The sequence below is a fragment of the Chrysochloris asiatica genome, unplaced genomic scaffold (assembly GCF_000296735.1).
Source record: "Chrysochloris asiatica unplaced genomic scaffold, ChrAsi1.0 scaffold00009, whole genome shotgun sequence".
NCBI lineage: Eukaryota > Metazoa > Chordata > Mammalia > Afrosoricida > Chrysochloridae > Chrysochloris > Chrysochloris asiatica.
Genome location: NW_006408527.1, coordinates 30879233 through 30889891, shown reverse-complemented (window position 1 = coordinate 30889891; position 10659 = coordinate 30879233). Strand labels below are relative to the sequence as shown.

General features: G+C 36.3%; 1 pseudogene; it reads left to right on the top strand.

Moving 5' to 3' along the window:
• Window positions 1–5881: 5881 nt before the first annotated feature.
• Window positions 5882–7279, top strand: LOC102815016 (annotated as a pseudogene).
• Window positions 7280–10659: the final 3380 nt, after the last annotated feature.

Sequence of the window (10659 nt, the reverse complement as noted above, 5' to 3'; positions counted from 1 at the left end):
ATTAACAACCTGCTATATGCAGTTGATACAACTTTGCTTGCTGAAAGTGAAGAGGACTTAAAATAGTTACTCATGAAGATCAAAGACCATAGCCTTCAGTATGGATTGCATCTCAATATAAAGAAAACAAAAATCCTCACCATTGGATCTATAAACAAAGAGGGCTAAGGTGCATCTGATTCAACCAATGGTATTTTCAATAAACTCATATGCATGTGAAAGTTGGACAGTGAATAAGGAAAACAGTAGAATTGATGCCTTTGAGTTATGGTGTTGGAGGAGAATATTGAAAATACCATGGATTGCCAAAAGAACGAATAGATCTGTGTTGAATGAAGTATACAGTCAGAATGCTCCTTGGAAGCCAGGATGGCCAGATGTTGTCTCTTATACTTCAGATATATTGTAAGGAGGGATCAGTCATTGGAGAAGGATATCATGTTTGGTAAGGTGGAGGGTGAGAGAAAAAAAGAAAGATCTCCTGTGAGATGGATTGACAACGTGGCAGCATCAATAGACTCAAGCATAGCAATAATTGTGAGGTTAAGCCAGGACCGGGCAATATTTCGTTCTGTTGTACATAGGGTTGGTATAAATTGGTACCAACTTGATGGCTCCTAACAATAACAATAATAAAGTAAGTGCTTTCATATAGTGTTCTAAGTATCATTGTTGGAGGGCTTTGTAAGCATGCATTTACCTAAAGTAAATGTCATTCTATTTAATATTGGTAGAATGACATCTATTAATTTATGACTGCTGCACTATTCTTTAAGATTCTCACTTGATAGCTGATTGCTAAGTAATGGACTGCTAACCATACATAAGGTTGGTAGTTCAAATCCACCATGGGAAAAAGATGAAGCTGTTTGCTCCAGTAAAGATTCACTCCCAGAAACCCTACAAAGAGCCATTATAATTTGGAATCAACTCAAAGTTGATTGGATATTTTGGTTTGTATCTGTGTGGAGCATTGAAAAAACTATAACCTTAACTCAGAGTATCATTATTTTTTTACCCATTTTAATTGATTATGACCTATTTGAGGACAGAAACACTGTCTCATTTGTTTTAATTTTGTTAAAAATGACTCTTATATTTACCAAAAGAATAAATATACATGTTTTTAAGAGACACAAAGGTTTATTAAGTTGCAAAAAAACAAGAAACAAACAAACAAAAAAAGCCACCAAAAACAAAACCAAAAAAATCCAGTATTTCTCTCTGCTCATATATTCCCTCTCTCCAGTCCAATTTCTAACACTTTTAGTAATTTTCAGTTTTTACTTCATTATTTCTACAGTTCATATTTAATTTGTTATTTGAGGTTTATTAGTTAGGAATATCATCCTCTTATTCATTCATTTAACGTCTATTTTTTAATACCATGTATTGTTTTAGTAAACAAAGTTCATGCCCTGTTATATTGGAGAAATATGTGAGCATATTATAGTTTGGTGTCCAAAAGAACAGAAGATGTAGAGTCTGTAAATTGTCTTTAACTATTGTTTTATATACAAACTGACAAATGGATTAACTAGCTTCTTATTTCCCCTTTTTGGAATACTCTATCATCCTATTCAATGAAGTTAGGTGGCTGCTTAGGCCGGCTACACAGCTGTTTTAGGGGAACTTCCTTTTCATAATCTATTAAATTAAATCGCTTAATTCCAATCTGAAGCCTCCATTTTCATTTCTTCACTTTCTATTTTCCTGATACTCATTGCACAATATCTTTTGAGGGTGCGGTAGAGGGAATTTTTTAGTGCTTGTTTGAAAATATATTTGTTACCTTTGTGAAAGTTAGGTCATTCCAAGTAAGTAAGCTTACTTGTACATATAATGAGGTAGCTTTTCTCCTTGACATTCTTCAAGTGTCAATATCTGAAATTTTTTACCATACCACAGGAACGTTTTATTTCTCCAATGAAGAAGCCACTAGTTTCCTATGATGGTCTATGTGCCTTACTCTAGCATTCTTTAAAGTGGAGGAGGGAAAAGCAGTTGGGTCAAAATTCAGTAAGAGAGTTTCACCGATTTCATTGACTTCTGCCTCATTTTTATTCCTAGTTTTGCATTGTACTTGATTACTCACTTGTCATTGATATACCCAGCACAAGTGGGTAGATTGCAACTTCCTCTATTTTGATAAATTTCTCTAACTTCACTAACTTCAATCTTCCAAAAAATTGAAAGTATTGTCTTCTGTTCTTTCATTCTATTTCTGTCTTTTTTCTTTGTGATTTTATGACTATTTTATTCCATTACTGCTGTTTAACTACAATTTTTGGAGGCAAAAGAAATACAGTAAATGTCCAACTAGCCATGGTTAACTAAAAACCCTATCCCTCTCTTGTTGATTTTTATGTTCTCAGTTATCTAGCCTGAAGCATACTAACAGTCAAATAGTACTTTTAAATGAAAGTGTATTAAGATATTTATAAGCAATTAGTACTCAAAATATATAGCAACTGATATTAAAATCTAAGTACTTAAATATACAAAATTGCATGCTGATGACATTTGGATTAAAAATTAATGAAAAGTAGTATTGACATTCAATAAAATGACAAGCAATATTATAGGTCACATTTAAATGATTTTAATGGAACAAGGAATGAGTGATTTGCATTAATAACTAGTCTGTAAGCAAGGCTCTACTGCTGTGGTACTTCAGGGAGAGAATCATTCATCAGATTAAAGCTGAAATTGAGTTTTGCCTTTCTTCTGTGCAATGCAGTTTTATTACTGAGGGAAAACACTTCACATTTCAGAATATCACAAATCACACACATTATTATTGAAATATTATGAGAAGTTTCAATATATAGTCTTTATCTGTATTGTAGATTTAATTGTGTCCTCTCAAAATATGTATTATAATCCAGTAGTTAGATAGCTAAGATCCAACCAAAAGGTCAGCAGTTCAAATCTACTAGTTGTTCTGCAAGATAAACATGCAGTAGTGTGCTTTCTTAAGGATTCTTGTTGTTAAGTGTGGTACAGTAGAGTCCTACTTATAGAGAAGCTGCATGGGGTTTCCAAGATTTTACATCTTTGCAGCAGCAGAAAGTCTCATCTTTCTCCCACAGAGTGGCTGGTGTACTTGAACTATCAACCTTGTGGTTTGCAGTCCATTTCTTATCAGATGGATCCACCATGCTTCTTCCTTAAAAACTATACTTGGAAACACTCTCAGACAACTCTACTCTACCCTGGAGGGTGGCTATGAGTTGGAGTCCACTCCAAGACAATGGGGTTATATCTGTGGATGGAATTCCACTGGGAACAGGGTTTTCTTTGTTATGTTGATGATATCATATTAGTATAGAGTGTATTTTAAATCTACTCATTTTGAGATATAAAAAGAGTAGATTGGGCACAGGGAGGAAATCACGAATGAGAGATGACAGATGTCATGGGACAGTTCCAAAGAACACCAAGAACACTAGAGAAACTGAGACACACATTTTTCTTCAGAGAGCAAGGATAGAGAGAGCCTTCCCCTAGACATGGCACCCTAGATTCACAGTTCTAGCTTTCTAAACTGTAAGAAATTTCTTTCTGTTTAATAAAGTTACACACCTGTGACATTTTTGCTAAAGCAGCACTAATAATCTAAGACAATCTGGTCAAATCCAGGAGCAATGTGCTTGTCAACTTTTTGGATTATTTCTATGGCAAACTAGTTTTATAATCTAATTATCAAATTATGGAAGATTTTTAGTTTGTTCTTCTGGGATGGATGTAAGAAAGTCCCTTTTGGCTAAGATAGTGTTTTTCCTCTTACCAACAAAGGCCTTAAGCATCTCATTTCATAGATCAGAGTTGATTGTCAACCATTTGGAGGTCAGGCATGATTCTAACCATCTCTTCAATACCATGGTATTACTTTTATAAAAGAAGCAATAAAAGATACCATAAAATTACACCATTCTTTACAAAGGTAGGAGTCCTAGTGTGATGCTGTAGGAAAAATATGGGACTGCTAACCATCAGCTTCTCCTTGGAAAACTTATACATGGTCACTATGGAGTTCTGGTGTGGAGCTGCACATTAATGTGTTAGTCTGCAAGGTCAGTTTAAACTACAAGGTTGGAGATTAAAGCTCACCAGCCACTCTTCAGAAACTCTACAAAGGGTCATTATGAGTTGGAACCAACTTGACAGTACATAACAACAACATGAGTGAGGATTAACTTGAAGCACTTAATAATGACATACAAGAGTAAGCCCAAAAGTATTTTTACTAGGATTTCACTTCACAAAAATAGAGGCTTATTCCAAACAAACGTGTTTAAACATGTCTCTGCAATCAGTGAATGGCTATAGACAAGTTGTCTAAGTAATACACTTAGTCTTAATAGGGTGCCTTTAGAAAAAAAAGAAAGAAAAGATATTTTTCTGCCATGGGAGGGTGGCAGAGAGGATGATTTTGAGGTTAGGGCTAATATAAAAACTTTAATAAAACTCATGTATAGAGCTTATCACATCACTCACACTTTGCAACAAAATTTAGGGAATGCTGTCCTACATAAAATAACAGTTTCCAGAAGGATCAAGTGCTTAAATGATGGTCTGGAAGACCTCAAAGATGAGCCAAGAGCAGGAAGTTCATCAACCTTGACAAATAAAGAAACTTTGCTTGAAGTCCAGAAACTGGTAGAAGACTGTGAAATTACCATTGATACAACAGCTATTGAAGTTGTGATCTCACATGGTTCGACAATCATGATTTTAAGTGAACAATTTGGATTCAGCAAGCTTTCAGGTAAATGAGTGTCAAAAACATTACACAAAGATAAGCTAGCTCAGAGTTGATCTTTCCATCACTCTTTCAAGAAAGTTAGAAGATAACAAAGATGATTTTATGGAATGAATCCTCACCAGGTATCTGTCTTGGATTTATTACTATAATTCAGAGCAAGGTCCAATTGAAACAGAGTATGATAAAGGACAGAAGAGTTAGGTTGAGGAATTGTTTTTTTCATCAATAAATGCACATGCACTTTATTGTTGGAACATTCTTCAAAGGTTCCAACAGCTGTTCTACCAGAATTTCATTCTCATCTATTCTGCAACCCTGATATTGACCCTCAGATTTTTCTTCCCAAAATTCAAGAAACATTGAAAAGAAACACAATTTGAGTCCCTTGAGGACTCCAAAACTGCCATTTGACATCATGTAGAATGCAAGAGCAAAGATTTTGGGGGGAAGAGTTAGCTATATGAAAGCATCACCTTTATAAGTGAATAACCTAGATGTAAAATATGTGTTCTCACATTCTGAGATTTTTGTTTAATAAAGATGCCTGTGGTTTTGTAGCAATATTTTTTTACTTACCCCTATATTCCAAACAATCTAATTCTTTACATTGGTAATCTAAAACCTGTTGAATTGACCAGTTATTTTATCCAGGGTCTATTATTGTTGTTATGTGTCATGGAGTCGGTTCTGACTCATAGCAACCCTGTACAGGGTTTCCGAGGCTATAAATCTTTACGGGAGCAGAACGCCTCATCTTTCTCCCACGGAATAGCTTGTAGTTTCGAACTGCTGACCTTGCGGTTCACAGCCCCATTCATAACCACTACGCTACCAAAGCTATTAATGCATGCAATTGCGTTTTACTTTAGCAATATGCCATTTTGCAATTTTAACAACTTTTTGTGTATTTTAAATAGGTCGTATTTTTATCTATAACTGAATTGTCCAATTGTCATTTAAATTTTTTATTATTATAAACTGTTTCTATATTTAAATAAATAACTATGTAATTTTCACTCCAAAATACGCTGAGGCATACATGGTGGTGACTTCCATTCTGCCGCAACTCACTCCCCTCCTTCTCTACCCTCCAGATCTCCCAGTGCGCCCGCGATGGCTTTACTCACTGCGGCCTTCCGGATCTTCACAGCCAAGAATGTATCCTGTCTGGTTCTTGCTGCCCAGCATGCCAGTGCTTCCTCCATGAATTTGAAAGACATACTGGCTGACCTTGTACCTAAGGAACAGGCCAGAATTAAGACCTTCAGGCAGCAACATGGCAAGGTAGTTGTGGGTCAAATCACAGTGGATATGATGTATGGTGCCATGAGAAGCATGAAGGGACTGATATATGAAACATCAGTTCTTGATCCTGATGAGGATATCTGTTTCCGAGGCTATAGTATCCCTAATTGCCAGAAACTGTTCCCCAAGGCTAAAGATGGGGAAGAACCCCTGCCTGAGGCTTATTTTGGCTGCTTGTAACTGGACAGATCCCAACAGAGGAACAGGTATCTTGGATCTCAAAAGAGTGGGCAAAGAGGGCAGCTCTGCCTTCCCATGTCGTCACCATGCATAGCAACTTTCCCATCAATTTACACCCTATGTCTCAGCTCAGTGCAGCCATCACCGCCCTCAGCAGTGAAAGTAACTTTGGTCGAGCATATGCAGAGGGTGTCAACCGAGCCAAGTACTGGGAGTTGATTCTCGAAGACTGTATGGATCTGCTTGCAAAGCTACCTTGTGTTGCAACAAATATTTACCGGAACCTCTACTGGGAAAGCAGCAGTATTGGGGCCATTGACACTAAATTGGATTGGTCTCATAATTTCACCAACATGTTAGGCTATACTGATGCTCAACTCACTGAGCTCATGTGCTTGTACCTCACTATTCACACTGACCATGAGGGTGGCAATGTAAGTGCCCATACCAGTTATTTGGTGGGCAGTGCCCTATCAGACCCGTATTTGTCCTTTGCAGCTGCCAAGAATGGGCTGACCAGGCCCCTGCATGGATTGGCAAATCAGGCAGTTCTTGTCTGGCTGACATAGCTACAGAAGGAAGTTGGTAAAGATGTGTCAGATGAAAAGTTATGAGACAATATCTGGAACACACTCAACTCAGGACGGGGTGTCCCAGGCTATGGTCATACAGTACTGAGGAAGACTGATCCACGATATACCTGCCAACGAGAGTTTCTCTGAAACACCTGACTAATGATCCCATGTTAAAGCTGGTTGCTCAGCTGTATAAGATTGTGCCCAATGTCCTTAGAGCAGGGGAAGGCCAAGAACCCTTGTCCCTATGTAGATGCTCCCAATGGGGTGCTGCTCCAGGACTATGGCATGACAGAGATGAATTACTACACGGTCTTGTTTGGAGTATTACAAGCGCTGGGAATATTGGCACAGCTCATCGGGAGCCGAGCCCCTAGGTTTCCCTCTAGAGAGACCCAAGTCCATGAGCATGGATGGTCTGATAAAGATTGTGGACTCTAACTCAGGGTAAAACTGGAGCCTGGGGGAAAAATGACTACCAGAAATTGAGGAAACTTAAAAAAAAAGTATACTCTTATTTGAGGGGGCCTTTAAAGATTTCAGATTAAATTGTATCTGAGACATTGAATAAGAAGTTTGAAGTTAAATATAAATTAAAACTTAAAGATAAAAGTGAAAAAAAAATAATAGCCATTTTAAAAATCACGTATGTTTAGGTTACCCTTTAAATGTTAGTTCTCTTTGGAAAGAGATCAAAATCCTTTATTTCACATATAAGTACTGCATGATCTTTTCTAGCTTGTGGGGGCAAGCTGTGCAGTCAGACTATCTGGATCCAAATCTAAACCCTACCATTCATTATTTTTGTGAACTATTCAAGATATTTTCCTCTTTGAGCTTCAGTGTTCATATGCTGTTCGTACTACTAGCTTCATAAAAGTGCTTTTAAAATTGAATGAATGAACACATATAAAGCACTTTGAACAGTCCCTGGTCTTCGATTAGGATCAATTTACCATAGAATCAGTACAATATTTTCTACTGCATTCCATAACTCTCCCTCACAGTTTATTTTGCTTTATTTAGTACAATATTTTTTGCTTGTTTGTTTGTTTTAGTTGCTCAAAAATCATGTGTTTTAGTTGCTCAAAAACTCAAGCTCCCCAGGACATTTGCACAGACTGCTTCTTATGTCTGAAATCATCTCCTCCCCACTTCTACTTCCACATAAATATTGAACTCCAATACGTTTCAGTCTCATTGAAAAATTCTTCTTAACATTAAGCAAGAAGTCCTAGTGTGGTGTTGTTGGATAAGCAAAGAACAGATAACCATGAGGTCAGTGGTTCAAACCCGTCAACCATTTCCTGGTCTCCATGAATTGGAGCCAACTTGACAACACGTAACAATAACAACAAAAGTTTGCCAGGTATAGGATTCCTAGCATCCTGCCCCTTCATTAAGTGTTCACATTGCTGTTTTTGTTGTACAACCCTGTATAGGTTTCTGAAGAGCAGTTGGTGGTTTTGAATAACCGACCTTGTGGTTAGTTTCCCAGTTTTTATCCACAGCACCACACCAGGACTCCATAATTCATATTAATGTTAAATTAAATATTTGTACATTTTATATCTTTCTCACTAACTATGCTATAAAGTCTTTGAGTACATGAAATATGGATCTTTTATTTCATGAAATCCATCATTATTTTATTATCTAAACTAATTAGTCCTATCAGGAAAAAGTATGTTATTAGTTAAGGAAAATTATCCAAAACTTGGGTATAAGTCAAGTGTAGAATGGATCTGAATGAATAGTGGTAGATTAAAATAGGTTTCCTTTATATGTGCACTAAATAAATCCTACTTTTTCATTATAATGATTTAGTTTCCAGATTCTTTCATAAAATGTGCATGTTGCCTACAAACAATATGGTTCATTCAGGTTGTTGTTGTTGCTATGTTGTTGTTGTTAGGTGCTGTCAAGTTGGCTCTATATCATAGTGACCCTATGCACAATAAAATAAAACACTGCTGGATATAGCACCATCCTCACAATTGTTGTTTTATCTGAGCCCATTGTTGCTTGGTTCAAATAAAACTACAATTTTGTTGGGGGTATTCTAATTTCTTCCTAGTTTTTCACAGACACTGTACTGTTTCCAGGATAATGTCCTTCTCCAAAGACTGGTCCGTTCTGATAATACATCCAAAGTACAAGAAACAAAGTCTCACCATTCTTGATTATAAGTAACATTCTAGCTAATTTCTTACAAGATTTGTTTATTTTTCTGATAGTCCATGGCATTTTCAATGTTTTTCACCAACACCATAATTCAAATGCATGTATTCTTCTACAGTTTTCCTTATTCATTACTCAACTTTCACATGTATATGAGGTGATTGATAATATCATTATTTGAGTCAGATGCATCTTAATCCTCCAAGTGACCTTTTTGCTCTTTAATACTTTAACGAGGTCTTTTGAAACAGATTTGCATAATGCAATACGTCTTTTGATTTCTTGACTGCTGTTTCCACAAGCATTACTTGTGGATACAAACAGTACCTCTGGGTATTCCTTCATTCCTTTCATTTTCTTATATTTCTACTGTCATGGACTATTTTGCCCAGAAAACCCTTCAGTATTTCAACTGAAGCCTTCAAGTTATTCTTCAATTCTTTCAACTTTAGGAATGCTGAGTGTGTTCTTCCCTTCTGGTTTTCTAATTCCAGGTATTTTCTTATTTTATTATATTTGACTGTTTTCTTGAACTGCCCTTTGATATTTACTGTTCAGCTCTTTTACTTCATCATTTCTTCCAGTTGCTTTTGCTTCTCCAACCTCACGAGCAAGTTTCAGAGTCTCTTCTGTTATCTACTTCAGTCTTTCCTCTTTTTTCCTATCTTTATAATGACCTTTCGCTTCTTGCTTTCTGATGGCCATCCCACAATTCTCGGATCTTCGGTCATTAGTATCTAATGCATAAAAATTTATTCTTAAGATGGTCGCTAAATTCAGTTGTGATGTACTCAAGGTCAAGTTTTAGCTCTTATGGACTTTTTTTTTTTTTTTTTCAGATTCAGCTTAAACTTGCATATGAACAATTTGTGATCTGTTCTACAGTCTGCCCCTGATTTTGTTTTGCTTGATGATATTGAGATTCTCCATTGTCTTTTCCCAAAGTTGCAGTTGAGTATATTCTATCTGATGAGGTCCAGGTGAATAGTCACCTTTTACGTTGTTGAAAAAAGATATTTGCAATGGATGTCATTGGGATTACAAAATTCTATAATGTGATCTCCAATTTCCTTTAGTTTATCCTTATATAAACTAAGACCATACTTTCCAACTATGGATCCTTCCTCTTTGTTTTCAGCTTTCACATTCCAATCACCCATAATTATAATGCATCTTGATTATATGTTTGATCAAGTTCACACTGAAGAAATTAGTAGAATTCTTTAACTTCATCACCATTAGCTATTGTAGTTGGTGTGCAAATTTGAGTAATAGTGGTATTAACAGGACTTTGTAGGCACAGGGATATTATTCTATCACAGACATCATTATATTTCAAGATAGATCTTGAAACTGTTTGATAATCAATGTGATGTTGTTCTCTTTAATTTGATGTTCCTGGCATTGTTATTAAATGCCATCAAGTCAGTTCTTACCCATAGTGATTCTGTATAGGGTTTCTGAGGAGTGGCTGGTGTGCTTGAACCACCAACTTTTCTGTTCAAACCGACTTTGCAGTCCAGCACATTAACCCACAGTGCCATATTGTAAACCATATTACTGTTGACCTGGCGTTGGCCAACAACCATAATGACCAACATTCAAAATGGCTAGTATCAGTTCATTTTAGCTCACCAATGTCTAGGATTT